This window comes from Triticum aestivum, chromosome 6A, assembly GCF_018294505.1.
Source record: "Triticum aestivum cultivar Chinese Spring chromosome 6A, IWGSC CS RefSeq v2.1, whole genome shotgun sequence".
Taxonomy (NCBI): Eukaryota; Viridiplantae; Streptophyta; class Magnoliopsida; order Poales; family Poaceae; genus Triticum; species Triticum aestivum.
The window spans coordinates 450303851-450331038 of NC_057809.1; the positions used below are offsets into that span (position 1 = coordinate 450303851).

The 27188-nt window shown below is 50.7% G+C and overlaps 2 long non-coding RNA genes across 13 annotated transcripts in view; both read left to right on the forward strand.

Annotated features, from left to right (window-relative positions):
• LOC123127852 (uncharacterized) overlaps positions 1 to 19516 on the forward strand; it is a 33604-nt gene extending 14088 nt beyond the window's left edge. For 3 of the 4 annotated variants that reach the window (XR_006462828.1, XR_006462826.1, XR_006462829.1), the window contains 3 exons: positions 16783 to 17276; positions 17384 to 18618; positions 18698 to 19516. This is a non-coding gene — a long non-coding RNA (uncharacterized lncRNA). The remainder of the gene's footprint in view (positions 1 to 16782; positions 17277 to 17383; positions 18619 to 18697) is intronic. The other variant, XR_006462827.1, reaches the window with a different exon arrangement.
• A 2667-nt stretch (positions 19517 to 22183) lies between these two features.
• LOC123127853 (uncharacterized) lies at positions 22184 to 26140 on the forward strand. 9 transcript variants are annotated; one of them, XR_006462839.1, is made up of 3 exons: positions 22184 to 22439; positions 22501 to 23118; positions 24974 to 26140. It is a non-coding gene; the product is annotated as an uncharacterized lncRNA (long non-coding RNA). The 9 variants fall into 9 exon arrangements; XR_006462836.1 differs by having other exon boundaries at positions 22195 to 22404; XR_006462837.1 differs by having other exon boundaries at positions 22196 to 22404; positions 22492 to 23118.
• Positions 26141 to 27188: the final 1048 nt, after the last annotated feature.

Genomic DNA, 27188 nt, shown 5'->3' on the forward strand with positions numbered 1-27188 from the left:
TACCGGGAAGCAGCAGCCGCAGCTGATCACAACACACTTGCCGCTGAAGCTCCCGGGGGGAAGAAGAAGACAAAGTCCGGCAAGAGCTCTGATGCCCACTCCGTCAAGCGCACCTCTTCGGAGTGCTGCGCTACCGTCGAGGACGCACCATCGAGCTCCACCGGCAAGTGCAAGAAGACGATGGCAGCTCCACCCGAGACCAAGAAGGTGTCCGCCAAGGAGGACGGCACTGGTGGTACCTTCACCATCAGTGCCGCGCTTGACCCCAAATAGGAAAGCGCGCTCATTGCTTTCCTGCGGGCGAATGTCGACGTGTTTGCATGGCATCCGTCTGACATCCCCGGTGTTCCCAGGAAAGTAATTGAGCACCACCTAGCCGTCTGTCCTCATGCGCGGCCCGTCAAGCAGAAAGTCAGGAAGCAAGCGGTGGAGCGCCAAGAGTTCATTGCAGAAGAGATCAGGAAATTGGGAGCAGCAGGCCTTGTCAGAGGAGTGCTCCATCCCACGTGGTTGGCCAATCCTGTAGTCGTGCGCAAGGCGAACGGGAAATGGAGGCTTTGTATAGACTTCACTGATGTCAATAAAGCTTGTCCCAAAGATCCATTTCCCTTGCCGCGCATTGACCAGATTGTTGACACCACAGCTGGATGTGATTTGCTTTCATTTCTTGATGCATATTCAGGATACCATCAAATCTTCATGGCAGAAGAGGATGAGGAAAAAACCACATTTATCACCCCTTGCGGCACATACTGTTTTGTACGGATGCCCTTTGGGTTGAAGAATGTTGGTTCAACATTTGCAAGGGTAGTCCATGTCGCTTTTGAGCCACAGATACACAGAAATGTGGAAGCTTACATGGATGATATAGTGGTCAAGAGCAAGGACAAGGCTACCCTGATCCAAGATTTAGAAGAAACTTTTGCAAATCTGCGCAAGATCAACCTCAAGCTCAACCCCGAGAAGTGCGTGTTTGGAGTCCCTTCCGGCAAGCTTCTCGGGTTCTTCGTGTCTCAGCGGGGAATTGAAGCCAACCCCGACAAGATCAAGGCCATCGAGCAGATTGAAGCACCGAAGCGTGTCAAGGATGTGCGAAGGCTTGCCGGTTGCGTGGCTGCTCTCAGCAGGTTTATCTCTAAGTCTGCTGAGCGCGCCCTGCCGTTTTTCAAAATATTGAAAAAGGCAGGTCCAATGAAATGGACTCCGGAAGCGGAGGCCGCGCTGCAGGACTTGAAGAGGTACCTGTCCTCCACTCTAATACTTGTCGCACCTAAACCACAAGAGAAGTTGCTGCTGTACCTAGCGGCAACCAATCAAGTGGTTAGTGCTGCGTTAGTAGCGGAGAGGGAGGTGGATGATGAGCCAGCGACCGCGACAAGTGAATCCAGCGACAAGCAAGGGGCTTCTCCGACAAGCTCTGGTCCCGACAAAGAGGAATCTGCGCAGACGTGCAAGGAGGTGCAGAAGAAAATGGTGCAGCGCCCAGTTTACTTTGTCAGTTCCCTTCTGCAGGGAGCCATATCAAGGTACTCTGGAGTGCAGAAGTTGCTTTTCGGCCTCCTCATGGCCTCGAGAAAGCTGCGCCATTACTTCCAAGCACATGAGATCACAGTCGTCACTCGCTTTCCGCTGAAAAGGATACTGCAAAATCCAGAAGCAATAGGCAGGATTGTCGAGTGGGCGCTGGAACTCTCAAGCTTTGGCCTCAAGTTTGAGAGCACTTCAACTATCCAAAGCAGAGCATTGGCAGAGTTCATAGCAGAGTGGACGCCAACCCCAGATGAAGAAATTCCAGAGACGAGCATCCCCGTCAAGGAGACAAGCAAAGAGTGGCTGATGTACTTTGATGGTGCCTTCTCGCTGCAAGGCGCCGGTGCTGGCGTGCTGCTTATTGCACCCACCGGAGAGCACCTCAAGTACGTACTCCAGATGCACTTTCCCAAGGAGCAAGCAACGAACAATACTGCAGAGTATGAGGGTTTGCTTGCCGGCCTCAGAATCGCAGCCGACCTTGGGATCAAGAAGCTCATTGTCAGGGGTGACTCACAGCTTGTCGTCCGCCAAGTGAACAAGAATTACTAGAGTCCGTTGATGGAAGCATATGTTGATGAAGTGAGGAAGCTAGAAGAGCACTTTGACGGCCTGCAAATGGAACACGTTCCACGAGCTCAGAATGACATTGCTGATGGCCTGTCAAAGTGCGCTGCACTAAAGTTGCCTGTGGAACCAGGGATCTTTGTGCTCAAGCTGACTCAACCATCCGTGACACCATCAACTAGACAAAGCAAGAAGAGGAAGTTGGTTTCCGGTGACTACTTTCCGGCAGAGCTTCCCGAAGCCGCCGCCAAGAAGGTCCCCAAGATCGACGCCAAGAGTGCTGAGGAGCAGTCTGCTCCGGCGAACCTCTTGGTTTGTTCCATTGAAGCAGACGCTCCCGACAAGTTTTGCTCCGACAAGCTTGTCGGGGAATATCACGCTCCGGCCGAACCGCAGGTTCTTGCCGTAGAAGCGGATGTTCCCGCAGCAACAGATACGCTTTTAGTCTTTGTTGTCGAGCCACAAGCTCCAGCATGGGCGCAGCAGATTGTTCGTTTCCTTCAGACAGGAGAGCTTCCCGAAGAGCAAGAAGAAGCTGAAAGAGTAGCCCGGCAGTCAAGTATGTACAAGTTTGTCGACAACACACTGTACAGAATAAGACTCAACGGTGTGAAATTGAAGTGCATTTGCCGGGAAGATGGACAACAGCTGTTGGCAGAGATACATGGAGGCATATGTGGCCACCACATAGGCGCAAGGGCACTTGCCGGCAAGGCTTTCCGGCAAGGCTTCTTTTGGCCGACAGCCCTCCAGGATGCAACTGCACAAGTAACCAAGTGTGAAGCGTGCCAGTTCCATTCCAAACAGATACACCAGCCAGCTCAAACTCTCCAGACGATCCCTTTATCCTGGCCATTTTCGGTCTGGGGGCTCGATATCCTCGGCCCCTTCCCCCGAGCTGTCGGGGGCTTTGAGTACTTGTACGTCGCAATCAACAAGTTCACAAAGTGGTCGGAAGTGCAGCCAGTGAGGAAGGTGACAGCACAGTCAGCAGTCAAGTTCTTCAGGTCGATTGTTTGCCGTTTCGGGATCCCTAACAGGATCATCACCGACAACGGCACGCAATTTACGAGCCGCACCTTCATGCAGTACGTCCAAGACCTTGGTGCCAAGGTCTGCTTCGCTTCTGTTGCTCATCCGAGAAGCAACGGTCAAGCAGAGAGGGCAAATGCTGAAGTGCTGCGCGGGCTCAAGACCAGAACTTTCGACAGGCTGCATAAGTGCGGAAGAAACTGGATCGAGGAGCTGCCGGTGGTTCTTTGGTCAATCAGAACGACACCAAATCGAGCCACTGGCCAGACACCTTTCGCTCTAGTCTATGGAGCAGAGGCAGTTCTCCCCACGGAACTCGTATACGGGTCACCTCGAGTGCTCGCTTATGATGAGCTTGAGCAAGAGCAGCTGCGGCAAGATGACGCGCTGCTCCTTGAGGAAGACCGTCTTCAGGCTGCTGTGCGAGCCGCTCGCTACCAGCAAGCTTTGCGTCGCTACCATAGCCGCAAAGTTAAAGCTAGAAGCTTCGAGGAAGGCGACCTTGTTCTTCGGCGTGTTCAGTCCACCAAGAATTCCAACAAGTTGACGCCGAAGTGGGAAGGCCCTTATCGGGTAAGACGAGTCACTAGGCCCGGCGTTGTCCGCCTTGAGACCGAAGATGGCATTCCGGTGAGCAACTCCTGGAACATAGAACATCTTCGTAAGTTTTACCCGTAGGGCGCGGTTGCCGGAAGCTTTTCCGGCAACCACCTTTTGTACAAGTCTTGCCGCTGTTGCATGTAATCCTTTGTACAAAGCCGGGCGCAGACCCCGTGCACCAGTAAAGTTCATGTGCCTCGCACATCTTGTCAGTTTTTTTATGCTATAATCCTTTTTCGCATATGTTATCTGACACTTTGTGCAGCACCAGACCCCGGTAAGCAATAACGAGCCCAAGGCTCCATATCATTACTTTATTTCTCTGTTTCTTTCTCAAAAGAAGGAAGGTTCCCTCGCCCACAAGGTTTACCGGGGGGGAAGGAGAAGATAATGGTGTGGACCAGGCCGTTCAAGAAAGTTCCTCCTTGCCGGGAAGCAGACGATAGAAAAGCTAAGTTGCTAAAGCTTGAACAATCAGTTTTTTAAGTTTTTAAGTTATTTTCCTTGAACGACCGTGCTTTGTATGGAAAACCTGTGCGCGGAGGAACCAACTCATAGCTAGTTGCGCCTTTACTTTGTTTCGAGTCCGCTCAACAACTTAAGTGAGCTGCTAGCGCCCTTACTTTGCTTCGAGTCCGCTCAGCAACTTAAGTGAGCCGCTAGCGCCCTTACTTTGTTTCGAGTTCGCTCAACAACTTAAGTGAGCTGCAACTAGTTGCGACAAGGTTGCTTGTCGGTAGCGACCCTGCCAGCAGGCTGCTGAAGTTCCGCACTCGGCGCTCGCGGCAAGGGTGCCTGCACCGGCAAGTTTCCCTAGAAAGCGTAGGGCAGAATCATACAAAGCCAAGAGTCGAGTAAAGGAAGTAACATAGCAATTTTTTGCCTAAGATAAAGTTATATTACAAAAATAACTTGTCACGCCTCTAATAAAGTGTTCCCATGACATGGCTGGCAGCGACAAGGAAAGAAGAAGCGGACGGCCTAATCCACGCGACCGCCGTCAACCCTTTTGACCTCGTTCACCCTGTCCACAATGGGTGCGACGAGGGCCTTAAGTGCGTCAAGATCAACATCCGCCGGCAGCTTCTTGAGGACATTGGTGAGGTTGAGGCCCGGATTGCGGAAGGCCACCTTCACCAGCACCTTCTCCAGAACTCCGGCACAAATCGAGCGTGACTCGTCGGCCAACTGCTTTGGGATCCGTTCCCGAAGTTGCTGGAGCACCGTCGCCACGCCCTTGAAGAACAGAGTGAGCTTGGCGCTGGGTTGGAGATTCTCGTCGGAGGAATGCCCGAAGCCTTCCACCCCCAATTGCACCAGCTCCTCTTCGATGACTGCAGCTATATTCACGAGGCCCTCCGTCCAGAGCTCCACGGTATCTCTGAGGAGATTTTGGTTTTCTGCGGCCCTCGCCAGCAGCACATCGTTGGCCTTGATGTCTTTCTTCAAGTCTGCCTCCCGTTTCCTGGCGCTATCCAACGTCTCCGTCAAGGTGGCCAGCTTCAGCTCCAGATCAGCATTTGAATTCTTGGCGGCGCTCAGCTCTTTGCCCCTCTCGGAGAGTTGGCCCTGCAGCTCACCATGGGCAAGGGTGTCCTTCTCGCGCTCCAGCTTGAGCGTGGCAAGCTCTTCGCCACCCACCTTCAGATCAGCCTCCAGCTGCGCCACCTTTACTTCCAATTCCTTCTTGGCGGTCTCGGCAGCCGCAGCCGCATCCTTTGCCTCTTGGAGCGACCCGCCAAGTGCCCGTTCGCGCGCGGCAAGCTCCTCCTCATGGCTGTCGAGGTTCACTTTCCGCTGAGTCAGCTCGCCCTCTCGCGCGTACAGCTTCTCGCCGGTGAGCCGCTGCTGCTCTTCAGCCTCGGCCTTCTCAAGAAGGAAGGCCTTTCGCTCCTCAGCAAGCTGCTCCCGCTCCTCCGCCAAGGCCCGGAGAGTTTCTTGGCGAAGACCCCGGAGCTCCTCCGCACGCTTCTCTATGTCCATGCTCGCCCTCGCGACAAGCGCTTCCCGGGACTCCAACTTGACTTGGCGGGCGCGATAGAGCGCCAGCAGCCTCCGCAGCAGCCGCTCCTCCTCGGGCTCGTCACTGCTGCTTCTCGGCGTGTCAACGATTGACAACCCGGCGGAGGCAAGCACCTCCCCATCCAGAGCTTCTCCTTCCACCGGCGCCCTGGAGCTTGACGCCCAAGGGAGCTTGATGAAGATGCCCTCGCCGGCCTTCAGATAGGCGCCGGGCTGGGGCTCCTCGGAGCCTGACGCTGCAGCAGCGGCGGAGGGATCGGCGGTCGGTGCAGCGCCTGACGCTCCTGCGGCCTCAGGGCCGTCAGTGCGATCGCCAGATCCCCCGCCAGCTTCCTTGGCGGCATCCTTGGCGGCCTCTTCGCCGGCGGGCACGTCAGCGCCGGCTCCTTCTTCGGTGGCCGCGGCATCATCAGTATTGCCGCGCGCGTCCTCCTCGCCGCCCGCTTCGGTCTCCATCGGATCCGCGGAGGGTGGGTCTGACGACCGGAGAAGAAGGAGAAATCAAACAAGTATTCAAGAAGAAAAATCAGCAGAAGACTACGAGGAAAGTTTCGGGCAAGTAGGACTACCTGTGCTGGGATCTGCTGTCATGACCTCCACCACCGGGGGATCGTTGGCGCTGTCCCTTGCCAGAGACTCCCCTCTTGCCGGAGACTCCTCCCTTGCCGGAGATCGCTTCCTTGCCGGAGAACGCGCCCTTGCCGGGGAGTCCGCCCTTGGCGGCGTAGTCGAAGCAGACGACGAGTCGGAGGAGATCACCATGCCCTCCTGATGAAGCTGTTCTGCTCCTGCACAAACAAACCAGTGATTAGATGTCAACAAAGGAAAAGAGTAACCACGCGCACCCAGAAGCAGAAAGTAAACCATATGCTTACGCTGGGGGCTGCGCTGGGGGCTGCTCTGCGAAGTGATGGCCGGATCCGGCAAGGTGGTCTCGGACGCGCCTCCTGTCGTCGCAGTGGGCTCGTCCTCGATGACCACCACCTGGGCCTTGGCCCTCTTCGCCGCCCTCTGGGCCAGAGTCCTGAAAAGGGAGAGCCCAGAGTGGATCAGATCCGATGCAAGACAAGATCAGCAAGTTGAAGAACTACAAGAACAAGCAAGGGAATCTTACTCTTCTTCTTCCTCCTCGTCGGAGCTGAGCGCGGAGAGGTCGAAGTTCGGTCCACTTCCAGCGCGACGAGGTGGAGGGGTGGGATCCCTTGGCCGCTTGGCGGGGACTGCGGCGCCAGCCCGAGACGGCCCCGCTTCAGTTGTCGCTGCGGCGGGAGGCGCTCCCGCGGCAACCGTACTTGCCGCGGTAGAGTGCATCGCGCGACGCTGCCGCTGTTGGCCCACTTGCCGCCCTGCTAATTCGCCGGCCCTGCGGAGGCGCCTTCTTGGCTGCTCTGGGGGCTGCGCTGCGGGCCCTGCTCGTGGCAAGCTCCTCGGAGATGGCGGGCCGCTCGCACCCTCGGCGGGCTCGTTCGACTCGACGTCGGGCACGGCGAGCTCTTCTTCCTCTTCGGGCTGCTCCCGTTCGGCAAGACTCATCGCCAACGCCGCGTCCTCTTCCTCCATGGTGAACCCGAATTCACCCGCGGCCGCGGCTGCCGCCGCCTCTTCGGCCCTGGTGGCGATGCGTTCCATCTCTTGATCAGTGGTGTCGCGGGTGAGGAGCTTCTTCTCGTCAGCATTGACCGCCACCTCCACCAGGCTGTCGAAGAACTGCTGCACGACGTCGCCGGCGGGCTCTTGCCAAGTTGGAGCAATCCCGTGCGAGTCACACAACGGCATCATTGCACAGATGCGGTCGCGTGAGGAGTTGTTGCACAAAGGCACAACGCCTGCAGGCAACCTGAACCACTCGGGATGCTGCGGGTCATGCTTGAATATTTCCTTAAGTATCCCGTCCAATTCTATGACGGTGAAATTGAAGTTGAGGCCTGGGCGCAACCTCATGATATCTGCCGGGCCTCCAAATTCCCGGGCGGGTCTCCCCCTCGCTTGCAGAGGGGCGATGCGCCGGCGAAGGAAATCTGCGCCAACAGCTCCTACAGTCAGCCCGGCAAGCCTGAGACGCAAGATCCTAGTGGTGGCGATCTTCAACTTGTCATCGTCCGCGGACAGGGCGCTCCAATCATTGCCTCGCACTGCTGGGGCTTGGCGCAGGGCGGTGAACGGCTGCGGGTTCTCCTCTACAACCCAGCACCAGTTTGCTCTCCACTCATCCCACTTGCTGCGGAGTTCCCCCTCCAGATAGGTCTCCTTCTTGCCGGCTCGCGAGATCCAGGCGATCCCCCCGGCAAGGGTTTCCCCTCTCTCGACACGGGGCATGAAGAAATGGCGGAAGAGAGCTACGTTGGGGTGGACTCCGACAAAGTTTTCGCATAGATGGGCGAAAACTGCCATGGTCAAGACGGTGTTGGGGGTAAAGTCAAGGAGGTGGAGCCCGTAGGTGTTCATGATATCACAGAAGAAATCAGAGAATGGCGGGCAGAGCCTGCAGTAGAAGAACACGGCGAAGAAAGGGTACCCGCCAACTGGAGCTTCTTGCGAGGTGATGGCGGAGAGTACCTTTGTGCGCGGATGCGCCCGTGTCTCCGTCGACCAGAAGAGATAGTACCACTCCCTCAGATCCTTTGCGGAGAGCTCGGGGAGGAAAGTGGCCCGCTCTTTCCGCAGCGCCTCAAGCCGCTGCGCTTCGGTCGACTTCACAGTTTTCGCGGCCTTCCCCTTTCCGGGCTTCGGAGCCATGGCAGAGGCGGTGGGGGAGATCGACGGCGCTGGTGGTGGCGGCGGCGACGGGAGCGGAGCGCTGCTCTCTTTCGACTTTGGAAGCGAAGGAGGGCGGCGGAGGTTTCTAAGATTGCAGCAGCAAATGGCGAAGATAAGGGAAGTACCCCTGTTTTCCCTGCTTATAAGGAGGAGGGGGCGGACGTTGCGCTCTTTCCGAATAAAGAACCACCCACGATCTCCCCCACGACGCCGTGATTGACGCGTGCCGTTGCGGGGGGTGCGGTGGATACGGAGCGAGATTTGGTGTGGACCTAGGCCGCGCGTGCCCGTGCACTGTTTTGGGCCTGGCCCAACAGCGCTCGGCACTGTGTATGGCCCAGGCCCGGGGGCTCCTGTCGGTGTACTAGAGTAGGGGTACCCTAGTATCCCGAACTCGTGCACGGGCAGTTGCAGCGCCCCGCGGCAAGGCTTGCCGGGTGACCGCCAAGACCCTCCGTGGTTCCCTTGAAGACCATTCAAGAACAAAGTACTCAAACCAAGGCCCCGGCAAGAGGAGCTTGCCGGGAAGGCCAACCAAGGCCCCGGCAAGAGAAGCTTGCCGAGAAGGCCAACCCAGGCCCCGGCAAGAGGATCTTGCCGGGAAGAGACAAGACCCCGGCAAGAGGAGCTTGCCGCGAAGGCCGCTCAAGGCATACCAAGAAAGCTTGCCGCGACGCGCCCTGCGTCCCGGCAAGATCCGGCAAGCGACAAGCTTCCGGACGCGACAAGACGACGACCCCGGCATGGTACTTGCCCGGGGCCAGTTGCCACTCTGTACCCACGCTCCAGCGCACCCACCCGCGTGTCTCCATGAGGCTTCCTCAGGGGGCGCATGGCGGGAGCCTGTGCAGCCAGGGGTACGTGGTGGCAAGCGGAGATGAAGAGAAGGCCATCGTGGCGAACGGTGGCGCTCCTAACAGTCACTTTTTGCACTGTTTAGGCAACTCAGACAGGCATTCAATGCTCTTGTCCCCTGCCGTCAGAGTTAGGTAGGGTGCACTGTGTCTACAGTAGCGGTAGGTGCAGCTACCGCATTCTTTTTCCATTTCTACCCCTCTCGTCTACGTTGCCACCTGTCGGTGACCCCTTGAGAATATAAAAGGAGGCCCAGGCGCAACGTAGAAGGGATTCGGCTCATACGAAACACCAGAAACACTCCCACACTCAGTCTGATAGTGTCCATCGCTCCTGAGTAAGAATTGAATACACACAAACAAGCAGCAGTAGGGTTTTACGCATCCGTGCGGCCCGAAGCTGGGTAAAACTGCTCGCGTGTACCGCCTCGATCCGCTCTTTGTTCAACCTCCGCCCTCACCGAATCGAAAGGGTCTCGGTCCGCCGATCCCCATAGGTGTTCGTGGATCAGTTTCCCCGACAACACGCGGGTGGGTGCGCTGGAGCGTGGGTACAGAGTGGCAACTGGCCCCCGGCAAGTACCTTGCCGGGGTCGTCGTCTTGTCGTGTCCGGAAGCTTGTCGCTCGCTGGATCTTGTCGGGACGCAGGGCGCGTCGCGGCAAGCTTTCTTGGTATGCCTTGAGCGGCCTTCCCGGCAAGCTCCTCTTGCCGGGGCCTTGTCTCTTCCCGGCAAGCTCCTCTTGCCGGGGCCTTGTCTCTTCCCGGCAAGATCCTCTTGCCGGGGCCTTGGTTTGAGTACTTTGTTCTTGAATGGTCTTCAAGGGAACCACGGAGGGTCTTGGCGGTCACCCGGCAAGCCTTGCCTCGGGGCGCTGCAACTGCCCGTGCACGAGTTCGGGATACTAGGGTACCCCTACTCTAGTACACCGACAGGATCCCCGGGGCCTAGGCCATACACGGTGCCGAGCGCTGTTGGGCCAGGCCCAAAACAGTGCACGGGCACGCGCGGCCTGGGTCCACACCAAATCTCGCTCCGTATCCACCGCACCCCCCGCAACGGCACGCGTCAATCACGGCGTCGTGGGGGAGATCGTGGGTGGTTCTTTATTTGGAAAGAGCGCAACGTCCGCCCCCTCCTCCTTATAAGCAGGGGAAACAGGGGTATTTCCCCTATCTTCGCCATTTGCTGCTGCAATCTCAGAAACCTCCGCTGCCCTCCTCCGCCTCCAAAGTCGAAAGAGAGCAGCGCTCCACTCCCGTCGCCGCCGCCACTACCAGCGCTGTCGATCTCCCCCACCGCCTCTGCCATGGCTCCGAAGCCCGGAAAGGGGAAGGCCGCGAAAACTGTGAAGTCGACCGAAGCATAGCGGCTTGAGGCGCTGCGGAAAGAGCGAGCCACCTTCCTCCCCGAGCTCTCCGCAAAGGATCTGAGGGAGTGGTACTATCTCTTCTGGTCGACGGAGACACGGGCGCATCCGCGCACAAAGGTACTCTCCGCCATCACCTCGCAAGAAGCTCCAGTTGGCGGGTACCCTTTCTTCGCCGTGTTCTTCTACTGCGGGCTCTGCCCGCCATTCTCTGATTTCTTCTGTGATATCATGAACACCTACGGGCTCCACCTCCTTGACTTTACCGCCAACACCGTCTTGACCATGGCAGTTTTCGCCCATCTATGCGAAAACTTTGTCGGAGTCCACCCCAACATAGCTCTCTTCCGCCATTTATTCATGCCCCGTGTCGAGAGAGGGGAAACCCTTGCCGGGGGGATCGCCTGGATCTCGCGAGCCGGCAAGAAGGAGACCTATCTGGAGGGGGAACTCCGCAACAAGTGGGATGAGTGGAGAGCAAACTGGTGCTGGGTTGTAGAGGAGAACCTGCAGCCGTTCACCACCCTGCGCCAAGCCCCAGCAGTGCGAGGCAATGATTGGAGCGCCCTGTCCGCGGACGATGACAAGTTGAAGATCGCCACCACTCGGATCTTGCGTCTCAGGCTTGCCGGGCTGACTGTAGGAGCTGTCGGCGCAGATTTCCTTCGCCGGCGCATCGCCCCTCTGCAGGCGAGGGGAAGACCCGCCTGGGAATTTGGAGGCCCGGCAGATATCATGAGGTTGCGCCCAGGCCTCAACTTCGATTTCACCGTCATAGAATTGGACGGGATACTTAAGGAAATATTCAAGCATGACCCGCAGCATCCCGAGTGGTTCAGGTTGCCGGCAGGCATTGTGCCTCTGTGCAACAACTCCTCGCGCGACCGCATCTATGCAATGATGCCGTTGTGTGACTCGCACGGGATTGCTCCAACTTGGCAAGAGCCCGCCGGCGACGTCGTGCAGCAGTTCTTCGACAGCCTGGTGGAGGTGGTGGTCAATGCTGACGAGAAGAAGCTCCTCACCCGCGACACCACTGATCAAGAGATGGAGCGCATCGCCACCAGGGCCGAAGAGGCGGCGGCGGCCGCGGCCGCGGGTGAATTCGGGTTCACCGTGGAGGAAGCGGACGCGGCGTTGGCGATGAGTCTTGCCGAACGGGAGCAGCCCGAAGAGGAAGAAGAGCTCGCCGTGCCCGACGCCGAGTCGAACGAGCCCGCCGAGGGTGCGAGCGGCCCGCCATCTCCGAGGAGCTTGCCGCGAGCAGGGCCCGCAGCGCAGCCCCCAGCGCAGCCAAGAAGGCGCCTCGCAGGGCCGGCGACGTAGCAGGGCGGCAAGTGGGCCAACAGCCGCAGCGTCGCGCGACGCACTCTACCGCGGCAAGTACGGTTGCCGCGGGAGCGCCTCCCGCCGCAGCGACAACTGAAGCGGGGCCGTCTCGGGCTGGCGCCGCAGTCCCCGCCAAGCGGCCAAGGGATCCCACCCCTCCACCTCGTCGCGCTGGAAGTGGACCGAACTTCGACCTCTCCGCGCTCAGCTCCGACGAGGAGGAAGAAGAAGAGTAAGATTCCCTTGCTTGTTCTTGTAGTTCTTCAACTTGCTGATCTTGTCTTGCATCGGATCTGATCCACTCTGGGCTCTCCCTTTTCAGGACTCTGGCCCAGAGGGCGGCGAAGAGGGCCAAGGCTCAGGTGGTGGTCATCGAGGACGAGCCCACTGCGACGACATGAGGCGCGTCCGAGACCACCTTGCCGGATCCGGCCATCACTTCGCAGAGCAGCCCCCAGCGCAGCCCCCAGCGTAAGCATATGGTTTACTTTCTGCCCGTAATCCCTTTCCTGTCCCTCTCATCAGGAGGCAGGTCAAGGAGGCGAAAAGGGCAAAAGGAGCGCCTAGGCGAGCTACGGGTGCCAGAAGACACCAAGAGAACATCCCAGGGGCCGTCCGAAGGCTGGACGGCGATGGCGGCGCTGGAAGCGGGGCTCGAAGACGGGGCGGCAGGACGTCAGCACGCTGTCGAGGGCACCACGCCCTCGTACTCCGACCTGACGGCCTTGTCACCAGCCCTCTTCCCCTTCCGCAGCCTCCCTACGCCAGCCGCCCAAGGAGACGACCCCGGGGAGTTCAAGGAGCCGGCGACACGGATGATGGGGTCGCCGGTGCCGCGCGAAGCGGCGCCCGACGCCTAGTCGGACCCGCCACCCCGCCGCCCGCTACCCTCATCGTCGCTGTCGCTCTCCTCCTCGTCACTCTCGCTCAGGGAGGAGCCTTCGCTATCGGAGGAGCTGTCCACGCAGCACTTCGCCCGAGTGCCGAAGCACCCGAAGACCTTGACGAAGAGGAGATCGCCCTCCATCAACTTAAAATGGAGGGTAAACCCCTCCATCAGGCTGTGGATACGGGCGAATGTCTTCCACCCTCGATCAAGATACATCACATTAGGGGCTGGGAATACAACGCGGACTCGCGTGCCGCTGATCCCACAGCCCCTCATGTGCAGTCTCAGTGTCTCGGGCGGGTCCAACTCCATCGCGCTCGCAAACGGAGCTGGAAGCCGGAGGCGACGACGAGGCGCCCGGCGCAGCTTGACGAAGAACTCGCAAGGGTCGTCCCCTATGTGGACCGCCGTGGGGGAGGAGCCGCCGGCGGAGGCGAAGCTGGCGCGCCGCCCTGCCCGCCTCTTCCCCGAGCGCCTCGACCTCGTCCTCGACCTCGTCCGCGACCTCGCCCCCTCCCTCTTCCCCTTATGGCTGGCTCTGCCACCACGGGCGCGGGAGAGGGAGAGATGCGCTGTCTGGCGGCGACCCTCGCCGCCACTGATGAAGGGCCTGGGTTCCCTTTCTCCATGGTGAATGAGAGAAAGGGGAGCAGAAGCTGAAGAAAGGAGGAGATGAGAGAGTGCGAGTTTCTGAGCTCCCCTCCCGCTCTTTATAAAGAAGCGAGGTGGGGGCTCGGCCGCCCCGCTCAGCGAATCAAGGCACGGGAAGAGCAGCGAGTCGGGGCCAACCCGCTGCCTCTGCTCGCGACGGCCCAGTTTCCCACTTCCACCGTCCGCGACCCCAAGCGCATGGGAGCCGCGTGGCGGGGATGCAGAACCAAGGCGACAGATGAGGCGGCCTCGCTCCGCCTCGTGAACGCGGGGAGTGGAGGTCCCGAAAACCGCGCACCGGCCCCGTCCAGTAAATGCACCACGCCCCCACGCCTACCTCCGTTTAGAGAGGAGGGCGTGAACCGTCCTCATCATCGTGGCCTGACGCATGCTCGAGGGGCTTAGCCCCGCGCACGCCACTCGCGTCACCCACGACGCCGCGTTTGACGCGTGCCGTTCTGGGCGTGCGCGGTGGGAGCAGAGAGATATGCGGCATGACCTAGGCCGCGCGTGCCCGTGCACTGTTTTGGGCCTGGCCCAACAACGCTCGGCACCGTGTATGGCCCAGGCCCGGGGGCTCCTGTCGGTGTACTAGAGTAGGGGTACCCTAGTATCCCGAACTCGTGCACGGGCAGTTGCAGCACCCCGCGGCAAGGCTTGCCGGGTGACCGCCAAGACCCTCCGTGGGCTCCCTTGAAGACCATTCAAGAACAAAGTACTCAAACCAAGGCCCCGGCAAGAGGAGCTTGCCGAGAAGGCCAACCCAGGCCCCGGCAAGAGGATCTTGCCGGGAAGAGACAAGACCCTGGCAAGAGGAGCTTGCCGAGAAGGCCAACCTAGGCCCCGGCAAGAGGATCTTGCCGGGAAGAGACAAGACCCCGGCAAGAGGAGCTTGCCGGGAAGGCCGCTCAAGGCATACCAAGAAAGCTTGCCGCGACGCGCCCTGCGTCCCGGCAAGAACCGGCGAGCGACAAGCTTCCGGACGCGACAAGACGACGACTCCGGCAAGGTACTTGCCGGGGGCCAGTTGCCACTCTGTACCCACGCTCCAGCGCACCCACCCGCGTGTCGCCATGAGGCTTCCTCGGGGGGCGCGTGGCGGGAGCCTGTGCAGCCAGGGGTACGTGGTGGCAAGCGGAGATGAAGAGAAGGCCACCGTGGCGAACGGTGGCGCTCCTAACGGTCACGTTTTGCACTGTTTAGGCAACTCAGACAGGCATTCAATGCTCTTGTCCCCTGCCGTCAGAGTTAGGTAGGGTGCACTGTGTCTACAGTAGCGGTAGGTGCAGCTACCGCATTCTTTTTCCATTTCTACCCCTCTCGTCTACGTTGCCACCTGTCGGTGACCCCTTGAGAATATAAAAGGAGGCCCAGGCGCAACGTAGAAGGGGTTGGGGGCTCATTCGAAACACCAGAAACACTCCCACGCTCAGTCTGATAGCGTCCATCGCTCCTGAGCAAGAATTGAATACTCACAAACAAGCAGCAGTAGGGTTTTACGCATCCGTGCGGCCCGAAGCTGGGTAAAACTGCTCGTGTGTACCGCCTCGATCCGCTCTTTGTTCAACCTCCGCCCTCACCGAATCGAAAGGGGCTCGGTCCGCTGATCCCCATAGGTGTTCGTGGATCAGTTTCCCCGACATCTTTCGCACAATCTCGACGCCCCCTACCTGGCGCGCCAAAGATGTCGGGGAAACTGATGCATGAACACCTATGGGGATCGGCAGACCGAGCCCCTTTCGATTCAGTGAGGGCGAAGGTTGAACAAAGAGCGGATCGAGGCGGTACACGCGAGCAGTTTTACCCAGCTTCGGGCCGCATGGATGCGTAAAACCCTATTGCTGCTTGTTTGTGTGTATTCAATTCTTGCTCAGGAGCGATGGACGCTATCAGACTGAGCGTGGGAGTGTTTCTGGTGTTTCGAATGAGCCGAACCCCTTCTACGTTGCGCCTGGGCCTCCTTTTATATTCTCAAGGGGTCACCGACAGGTGGCAACGTAGACGAGAGGGGTAGAAATGGAAAAAGAATGCGGTAGCTGCACCTACCGCTATTGTAGACACAGTGCACCCTACCTAACTCTGACGGCAGGGGACAAGAGCATTGAATGCCTGTCTGAGTTGCCTAAACAGTGCAAAAAGTGACCGTTAAGAGCGCCACCGTTCGCCACGATGGCCTTCTCTTCATCTCCGCTTGCCACCACGTACCCCTGGCTGCACAGGCTCCCGCCACGCGCCCCCTGAGGAAGCCTCATGGCGACACGCGGGTGGGTGCGCTGGAGCGTGGGTACAGAGTGGCAACTGGCCCCCGGCAAGTACCTTGCCGGGGTCGTCGTCTTGTCGCGTCCCGAAGCTTGTCGCTCGCCGGATCTTGCCGGGACGCAGGGCGCGTCGCGGCAAGCTTTCTTGGTATGCCTTGAGCGGCCTTCCCGGCAAGCTCCTCTTGCCGGGGTCTTGTCTCTTCCCGGCAAGATCCTCTTGCCGGGGCCTGGGTTGGCCTTCTCGGCAAGCTCCTCTTGCCGGGGCCTTGGTTGGCCTTCCCGGCAAGCTCCTCTTGTCGGGGCCTTGGTTTGAGTACTTTGTTCTTGAATGGTCTTCAAGGGAACCACGGAGGGTCTTGGCGGTCACCCGGCAAGCCTTGCCGCGGGGCGCTGCAACTGTCCGTGCACGAGTTCGGGATACTAGGGTACCCCTACTCTAGTACACCGACAATTTTCTAATTTTCCTTTTCTTCCTGAAGATTACATCCCACACATGCAACAGTGTGATGGTATATAGAAGTTCATATTTCTAAGGCACGTCATATACATGTTTTACCGGTAATCATCATGGCTCGCTTCCTTTCTTCATTGGAATTCCAAAAATTGACAATAATGTTCCAAAAATTAAGTATTTATTTTCCGAGAACTGAAAATATGATAATTATGGCTCCTTGAGACAAAGATTCATGTTTCTTGACATTCATGTGCTACTTTTGCACATTTTATTTGCTTAGTCACACTCAAGAGTTCCCAGCTGGTGTCATAAGCTCACTTAAATTTCATAAAATTTAGGTTGTGTGATTCACAAGATGACAAATAAAAGACGTATGGGGGTTATGAATCTTCTGCAAACTATTATTTCTCTCTATTGGTAGTTGGTTTGCTTAATTTGTATTTTGAATATGATGCTCATGTGTCTAGCAGTAGTAACAGCCCAGTTGAAGCATCGGCTTGGTCAGGAGAAGGAGCACTATTATGGCAACAGGTTTCACGACATCTACGGCAGAAAAGATACTGCTGTAACGACTATTTAGGTACACTGGAGATCCGAGATCAATTATGGACTGCAAACATGCTATCAATGGTCTAATTTTCCCTGATGCATTGTGTTTGCGCATAACAAAAAGTTTTATTAACCATGTTACCAGACCATTCATGAAGACAATATCATCATCCAACTGATTCAAATTATATTCTTTCATTATCTTTTGGGTTCACATTTGCACATATATTACTATTGTGCATTGCTGAAGATGTCCGATGTATTTACTTTGTAAAAGTGTAGAGGTAGCTGCCCTATCGAGTGTTGGCGCCTATGAAAAATCTCTATGGTAATGTTACAGATGGATCGTTGTATTACTCCCATCCTATCACAGTACCGAAATCAAAGGCATGTTGAATTCGCTACACATCACGAGGTAGGTAAAAGATCTCCATGGTCTCACCTAAGAAAATCTCTACGAGCATGATAAATTTTTCAGCCAAATTATTGAGCATAATGTAAATTATGGTAATACTATTGTAGTGGTATTCTGCTGCGGGAGTAGCTCATTGGTCTGAGGCTCAAGTTCCAGGTAAGTCCATTAGGTATACGTGCATACAATTTTGCTGTGATGTTCAAACTGTCAAGCTAGCATGGTAGGAATCAGATGTGCAGGTGAAAGGGTCATCTCAGACTGGAATGTAAGCCAACTAATCTAAAATGAGTATGTAAAGCATCTTTACTACCAATGGTTCTTTGCTGGTAGAACGACTAGCTAGCGATATCACCATATCGTGCCTCGGATGTTATGGTTTCAATAATTTTACACTTAGCCGATGGGGTTACTAGACCACTGCGTCAATAGTTTAGCACCTGAGAAAGAAATATATTTTTTAAGTATGAGAAATTCCATTGAATTAAGCATGATTGCGATAGAGCACTCAATAAATTATATATGTTTTGTAACTGTTCAATTGTCAATGCATTACGTGATTTCTGCAATGCACAATATATAGTTCTGTTGTAAATATGTCATTGATGATAGGCATTTTATCCATTCCTATATACATATCTATTCTCACCTTATTACACACGTTTTTGAGTGTGTAAGATCACCACATCCCATGTATTTTATAGAAACTATCATGGTATGCACTAAAAATTCTCCGTAACAACGCACGTGTCTGATTCAAATAGTTGATCACCATTACCTATATTTCTTTTAACATGTGAATATACCAATTCAATATGCAACCATGAATGGGAAAACATCCATTTCAATCATTCATGCATGGGAAAATACATCCGTCATTTTATAAAACTTATATTCAATAATGGTTGTACAACTGTACAATAATCAAATGATTATGTATATCTATTTTTATTTAACTAAAGTTCATATTATAAATCTAAATATGCATGTTTCGTACAACCAAATATCACTGAAATATCTTGCAACCAATTCCCGCAGCAACGCGCGGGGTATTATCTAGTTTTACAGTCGCTGTGCACATATTACGCTGCTATACGTTTTGTAGTATTATCCTTTTAAGAACAAGTGCCGGTGCTATGTTTTGCTAATCCAAAAGGTGCAGTTTATCATTGCCCTTCAAGTATGGTGCCAGCATATATGTGTTTTAACTTTTTGTCCCTTGTTTTGCTATGTTTAACCTTTCATGCCCAGCTTCTTTGATAAACTAATTGTCCCCTTCAAGGCCACTGACTGCATGACGGAGAGGTTATCAATTGGACAGATTTGTCCTTCATTTCATTACTCGGTGCTGACTCTTTCTCTATTTTTATCTCATTTGTCCATTACACTTTTTGAAGGATGATAATAATCTGTCAACATTGCAGAATGGCCATGCTTCTCTTTGTATTCATACACAAATTTGAAGCTTATAGCTTGATTTACATCTGAATGACTTCGGCTTTAGTGTTTACTAGAAGAGTTGGGCGCGCTTTGCTGCGTCGTTGATGTAATTGGGTTTTCATACTTTTTTTACTCCATCTATTTCAAAATATAAGGTGTATTACTTTTTTTTAACTGTCAAACCTATTTAAGTTTGACCGAATTTGTGTGGAAATATATCAATATCTATAATATCAAGTCTGATTTTTAGATTCATCATGAAATGAATTTACATATTTCATTTATTTAGTACTCCCTTCGTCTCAAAATTCTTGTCTTAAATTTGTCTGGATACAGATGTATCTAATACTAAAATGTGAATTGATACATCTGTATTTAGACAAATCTAAGACAAGAATTTTGGGATGGAGGAAGTATTATGGATGTCGATATTTTTGGCTCTGAACTTGGTCAAAATTAAAAGAATTTGACTTTTCAATAAACTAATACACCTTATATTTTGAAACAGAGTGATTATTTGATTTGGTTAGTGGTGAAGATGATGGAGTATCTTTTTTCATTCATATATGTGGTGTTTTGATGGGCCTTTGGTGGTGTGATTTTGTGAGAAATTTTCTGCGTCGACGGTTGCATGTATTATATTGGTCCTACAGTATCACATGTTGTTGCTTCTTTTTTCTAAGTGATGAGGGTGTGCAGGATTGGTATGATTTTTTAAGGCGGGTTGCTTTCGATTGATTTGAAAAATTGTTGACCAGTCAAAATCATGAACGAAATTCAATATTGAATTTCTCATTTGAATGAGAGAGCTCCAGAATTAGAGAGCATTTTCAATTAAAAGAATTGAGTGAGAGATTGTTGACTCGGTCAAAATCGATGACCTAATTCTAGATTGATGACCTCAATTGAATGAGAGCCCTCTAATCCTAGGGAACTTTGTGATATAATAGACAGAGTGGTTTCATGAATTGATCAATATCGTCGTTCCAAAATGTTACCCATAGAATTTTCAAGCATAACCACATACTGTTTTACCAGAATTTAGTGTAATGTTATTTTTCTAAAAATCTAATCAATGGAATAATTGTAATATTTTATGTGTGTGTTAAAACACAATCTGTGGACTATAACTACATAAATGGGCAAGTATACATGGTAGAAATAAATAAAAGTAAATTGCTAAGAATACATCATGGAAAACAATTTTGGGCCCACTCTGCTTATGAGTGGTAACCACAATTACTTTTAAAGGCATGGACAATTCAAAGTTTCACACTATTTTCTGATTTGAAAATACTTATAAGGTGCTCGAAGAAACAACCACACTATCATATACTCCCTTCGTAAACTAATATAAGAGCATTTAGAACACTACTTTAGTAATCTAAACGCTCTTATATTAGTTTACAGAGGGAGTACCATATTGCATAAAGATGTGGCGTCGTGTTAAATAGAAGACATGAACCTGTGAAAGTCTTGAACTAAGCTTATTGGGTCCGTGACGTATGTTATTTTCCCCCGTTGCAAAACACGGATTGACTCCGTGGGTTCACCGTCACAACACACTTTTTCCCATGATTTTACGCTTTCAATTTAAATTTAAAACATATACGTGAGGTGGTACTAATCTATTTGTATATCGCTGCCCGTAAGTTAAAGACGTTTCCCTCCTCGACTTGGGCCAGTTGGTTTTTTCATGACCACGCAAGTGGGCTTTCGTTCATCCGTCCAAGATATTGGACGTCGTTTTTTGATTTTTGTGCGTGGGCCAAGCTGTGCAAGCTGGGTACCTTTTCTCCATCGGAGTGCAAAAAATATCTGCCAACTATACCGGTTAGACAAATAGTCCCATATCGCCTTTTTGCATCGAAAATCATCAATTTATATACGCCGCAGTTATATGAGAAAATAAGCCGCCTCAAAAATAAGCAAAGAGGATGAGATGTGTGTCTCGGTCGTATATCGAAAAGGAAGGTCCTTGGCTTAAGGATGATGCGCTGAATCGGCTTCAGAGAAGTGAAGAGCAGCAGGAAAATAGGGGCAGCGGGGTCACCGCCGGTCCTGCATCGCCGCTCGCCGCAACAAGCTCCTGCCCTACCTACTTCAGTGTGAAGAAAACCAGATAGGGATGAGAGAGATAGTGGAGATGAGTGGATAAGCTTTCAAGCGCGGCCTTTCCTCTAGAGCGAGGCATCCACGTGACGACTAAGGTGTACGTGCCGGCCGCAACACAGCCAAAGTTGTTTATCTCAAATTTTTAATCCTTTCCTGTTAATTAAGAAAAGGACATGCATGATACATATTTTAGGGTTTTTAACAAGTATAAATAAAGTTCCTCACAAACACGAGCATATACTCATTCATATGAACGCACAAATGCACACCCTACCCTTATTAGAACCTTTAGTGGGAGGAGCATCTTCTCTCACTAAACGAACTTTCGTGGAAGTCTGAAATAAATTTAAAATAATGCGAGCACCTATGTCAAGTCTATGACTTAATTCTGGTGGGTTAGGGATACCACCGTCCTCCTAACTATCTAATCATAGAGCCAAAAGTTGTTTATCTCAATTTTTTTGTTCAAACACATGATTTAGTTTTTATTACTTATTTAAATTTCATTAATTTTAATGATCTTTATGTTGTCATGATGCTACAAATAAATCAAAGTTTTTTCGTAAAAGATGTTGTCAATCAGATCAATTTACTTCCAATCCTACCCATGTTCCAAACTCCGTGTCGTGATCTTCAATTGATGCATCTTTCTTCATAAGCGTTTGTTGTCCCGTGACATGGTTCCTTGACCCGGCCAACCTTTGTTCATAGGAACTAGAATTCTCTTCCCGGACATTGCCATTGGCATTAATATTCCTGACTAAATTTGCATTGATTTTATTTTTTGTTGAAACGCATGATTTTTTTTTAATTATTACATTTTTTATTACTTTTGATGTTCTTTATATTGCAATGAAGTTATGAATACATCAAAAGTTTTTCCATAAGAAAACATTGGCAATCAGATCAATTTAATCTGAATCATACCCCATGTCTTAAACTCCATGTTGTGAAGTCATGATGCTCAAATGATGCATATGTTTTTGGACGTAAGAACCATTGTCCCATGACATCATTCCTTGACGCGGCCAACCGTGGTCCATACGAACTAAACTTTTTTCCCGTTGCAACGCACGGGCATTTATGTTAGTCTTTCCCTAATAATAATAAAGCACGGATTGACTCCATGGATTCACCGTCACAATACGCTTTTCCTCGTGAATTTACGCTTTCAGTTTAAAAAAACTCATATTCAAGGTGGTACTAATTTTTTGCTTAGGTAATTTTCGGTTTCATCGGCTCCTACATCACGTTTCCCGTCGGTCACGCCTGCCTGTCTCAGCCCATACGTCACCTGCATGGGCCTCAGCCCACCGAATCAAATCCAGCAGCCAGACAAGCCGATAGAAGAGACAGAAAGAAAATACATGTGTCCATACACGGAGCACGGGCTCTCGCCTCCTCTCTCGCTCGCCGCCGCCACCACCCACGTCGGCCGCTTCTCCGGTGACCTCCGGTGCCGTGCAGCACGCCCCGAGCTCCCCACGGTCCACGCCTCCCTCCCCTCCGGCCAGAGTCTCCGCTCCCGTCCTCTACCGCCCGCTCGCAAGCCCATCCCCCATGGCTAGGGTTTCGGGTAGGGCTTCGCAGCCGCGTCTCCGGCTGCCCCAGGTTCGTTCCTCGTTCGTTCTTGGTCTCCCTTTATCTAACTAATCATGTTTAGGTTTTTTAGGGGATAAACAAGGGGAGGTATAGCAGGGCGTTGGACATTTGCGGGAGTGGGGGAGATCGATGAGGACGAGGACTGTCTGGTGCACTGCTGGTGCGGGGAGGGCAGGGGAGAGGGATGGCTGCTGCGCTGCTGTTAGCTGCATATAGTACTGCTCCTTTCCTGTTGTTTGTTGATTGCTGCTGCTGCTGCTGCTACTTTGATGCAGTTGCTGCTAATTTGATGTGAAGGACGTGCAGGGACGGACGACGAGTGAGCAGAGGATTTATCCGGGACCTAAATTTGGCAGGTAAAAATTGGTCTGTTTGCCGCTAGCTGGCTTCATGTGATGCTAGTGTGCTATGGAGAGGTACAGAGGTTATTTTACAGGACCATGAAGGTTCATGATTGGCAATTGATCTTGGGCTATTGGCTTATTATGATCAAAACTGAGATTATATGCGCCACTGTTAGTGGTCTTGCAGAGTTGGAATGTTATGCTTCACTGTAATTGCTTTACTGAATCTACAGACTAAGAAAATTTCTATTTCTTGTGTCAGGCAAATGGGTGAGCTCTCACATCCCTCTCGGTCTCCTTTGATTTGCTGCTGCTGCTACTTTGATGCAGTCCATGACCTCTCTGTATGTTGATTGCACCCATGTACTATGTACTTCTAATTTCTTCTGTATCGTGTATATACCAATTGTTTTCCTTTACTTTGTGCACAATGATTGTGCTCTAGCACTAATATAAATTTTGGATTCATAATTGCAGCCTATCATTAATTTGCCGCAAAACTACAACCAATGTCAAAATCCTTATTTTAGTCAGGACAAATAACTATTTAAAAACCCAAAACTAGCTGCATTCAATATTTGATAGGTTAATTCCATCGTTCAGTATTTGGAGTAGATGCTACAGTTATAATAAAACAGTAGGATTCCTGTAATTGTGCACAGCAGCAGCGAGGCGCTCTAAATTTCTACATGACACCGAACTTCAAACAGAATGCCTCCATGGTTGATGATGTGCTCTTAGATTATTAGTTTCTTTGAATTTATCTGCTTCCATTAGATTAAGGTTATAATGCAAACGTATAGATAGATGTATCAATCCATTCAGACACAGTTTTCTGTTTCCTAGCCTCCATGTGTATGTAATATTATTATTTTGGAAAAGGATCATTTATTAAGGCAACAAGCCAACACAAATAAGAAAACTTGGCCGCTACATGTTACTAACTCTAAACCAAAAAGGTTCTAAATCAACTGACTTGACCGGAGCTCTATCTTAAAGATTTGATCATAACAGAGTTTGGCAGGTTTCCCCGAAAGAAAAAAGCAAAGTTTGGCAGGTTAGGTGAGACACATCATTAGATTTGTTGTGAGCATTGCGATATCCTAGGTTAGACAGGTACGCAAATTAATCAAAATTTTCATTTAACATGCAGTAGAAACAAATATATGTAATTGTCAATATCAGTGTGCCGGTGAAGAAACTCAGTCACTGCCAAAGTACTGTTCTCCCATGCTAAAGCTGAAAAAAAACTGCATGCACATTTGTTTGTTTCAGCACAAGAAAACATTCAAACTTAATATACCTATCGCATCTCATGGTGTATGATTAACTTGCACTTCATTGTTTCTATTTCCAAAATTTATTATTCATGGTCGGTTATTGCCGTTTTAATACAATCAACCTTTTCAAATATATTTGGATTATATTAGGAAACTGCATCTATGTGTTTCTGAGTTAGAGCTCCTAACGGGCTACTTCTGCTTCCTTAGTTGCTTCCATTTTAACTTTAGATCGTTATTAAGATGGACCTCCGAGCCATATAGTCCATAAGGAAGTGTTCAGATACTTGTAGATCATGCAAGTGAAGAGTGGCTTTAATACTTTTGAGTGGACATAAAGTAATTTTAAGATCAATAGTTGATGTTCCCGCTCTTAAAAAAATACTAAAAATTGATGCCAACGACCCGAATGGTCCAACACACAATATTTATTCTTCTTCGTAAAAGAATTATGTTTTCTAATTATTATATAGGAGGGCACATCAAATGTTTTCATTTGGTGCATCAGTTCAAAGCAAGCCAGAAACATTAAGTCTTCTATTTTTGTAGATCAGAATCCTAGACGTGGTCAGTTTATATCATTTTTCCGGTACCTCTGTTGTGCATATATTTCTCAAACGAATTCTGCCATCGATTAGGAGTGAAATCACCATGACATTTACAAGCTTTGTCTTCCATGCTCAGGTCAATGATACCTGAAATTCCTGGGACTTCTTTTGAATCGAAACATTAGAAGATAAGCTTGTGGTGACTTTATGAGGTTTTGGCATTGGACCGTTTGAAACTTTAGATTGGCAGAGAGATAGAGACCCTGGTGCTCTGAAGGATGTTGAATTTGAGATCAAAAATTATTGTTGTTAAATAATTTTTGCTTCTTTCAATTGGAAAATTTAGCGTTGTTGGTTGTTTGATGCTGCAGTGGGCCTTGGCAGTGGCGAGCTAGGTGCCGGCGAGGTAGGCGACATCATCAATGAGGGCCATCATGGCCTCCACCTGCGCCCTCTTGCAGGTGGACTGCTGGTCATCGGTGCGGCGGGTCGGGCTCTTGCAGCAACATCTACGATATTCTCTGGACGACCTGCAGGTAGGCCAGTAGATGAGGATTCGACGACCACCACCGAGGTATGCCCTCCTCTCCTTGCCCTTGGGCTGGCATCTCTGATCAGGTTGTAATCTGCTGATGTAGTGTTGCTCTTTGGGGATTCCTATGGGATCTATTTTTGATTGGTCAAAGCTGGTATGTTGGCCACCGGTTGGTTTAACATGATGCTATAATGCGCTACGGAGAGATATGTTATTCCAGTACAAGTGGCCGGTCAGTTAATTTGAGGATTTTTGCCTTTTGTTCTTCAGGCCTATAGCTTTGTGGTTTCAGTTCGACAGTTAAAAGTTGCATTGGCTTGTAAAAATTCATGTGATTGGACCAGTAGGTGAGGATGATCTCATATGGAAAATACTGCTCCATGGTATTAAAATCTGTTATAGGTGTTGGAAGTCAATGCTAGGAGCTCCTGGGATGTGCTCATGCATGCTTGGTCGGAACTTTTCTTTTGAATCAATTGATGAACCGATGGCATCAAATATGCCGTATGTGTACTCCACTACGTACGACAGGGTGGAAACAAGTTTGATCGATGGAGATGGATTTCTATCCTGTTGGTGCAATTGTATGTTCAGGTGGTTCTTTCATGTCCGTTCTCTCTAGCTTCTTGATGTTTTCTTTCTCAGGTGTAATTTAGTTGCCATTTGTAATAGCCAAATTTTCATGTCAAACATGATTTAAAGATTTTCTATGCCAGTTGACATGTCATTTATTTTCTAAACAGCCTATTGTTGATGGTGTTTGATCTCCTTTCTGACATCTTCCAAGAATAAGTTCTCATGTTCAGTAAATGCAATGTAGTTGATTATTTTGAATTATTGTAGTAGGTTAATAGGATTTAATTGTACTCAAATTTTGTTTTCCATAGGGATACAAACAACAGTGTAACGACTCTAGAAATCTACATCTTAATACTGCCCTATTTTTGGGGATTCGAATCTTCGTGGTTATGATAATGGTTCAAAACTCCATTTGACCTTGGAAGGGTTATGTTCTTCATATGTTTTTATAGCCCTTGCATGAACTATTTTAAGACATGTTATTTACATTAAGGTCACCAATGTGCACCTTTCAGTCAAAACACAGTGCAAGGCTCCTTTCTTATGTTGATAACATACTTGGCAAACATTTTAGAAATGACATTTTATAGTTCTGGTTTGACCTACTTGACACAAATTAAATTTTGTTTGTACATTTCCTTTAGTTGTTCACTTTTAGAAATTTTAATGTCAGTTTTTTGTCAATTTTTCACACTGTGAATCCGACAAGAACCTTCAGATAAAATAAATAAGAGGTATTATATGTCTGTTTACTAAAGCCTTGAGAGGCAATGGCAGACTGGCACTAAATAGCCTTCTTTACATTCAGTACATCGCTGAATACATGCACAAGTAAACCAAAGTCGCAATCATGTGAAGGTATAAACGAGACCAACACATTCCAATAGAGCTACAAACCTGGTGTGCAATCATTGCATCATGAGGATCAAAGGTAGTAGTTGCTTACAAAATATGCTTGTGAAGAAGATCGTCTAGACTAAACCCAGCGTCTTGTGAGATTGCGGAAACCTCTTGTGAGGCTTTGCATACAGACATTGTTGTGAGTTTTACGAGTTTGTATTCCGTTTTCTGCTTTGGAATTGCATCGGGCATCTTGATGAGTAACTTCAGTGAGTTTGTTTTGCATAGACTTATACAAATAACAAATGTTTGCTTCCATTGAGCATCTTGTGTAGAGTTAATTCTACACTTTGAAGGGAGTTTTTTGCTTTTCGGGAAACTAAAGTAGTTTATCTCGATCCAAATCTAATAATAAATTTTGACAGTTCCTGTATAATCAATGGAAGTGGCATATATTTCTCTGGATTATTGATAAGCTGTTATTTTTATTTTTGCAATATGTATCTGATGAAATAACAAGTAAACTAACTATAACTAATTTTGTAAAACTGTTGCAATGCACGGGCTATAGTTCATGGTTTGGACAACAACCCGTAGCAACGCACGGGCATATTTACTAGTTATTATATATA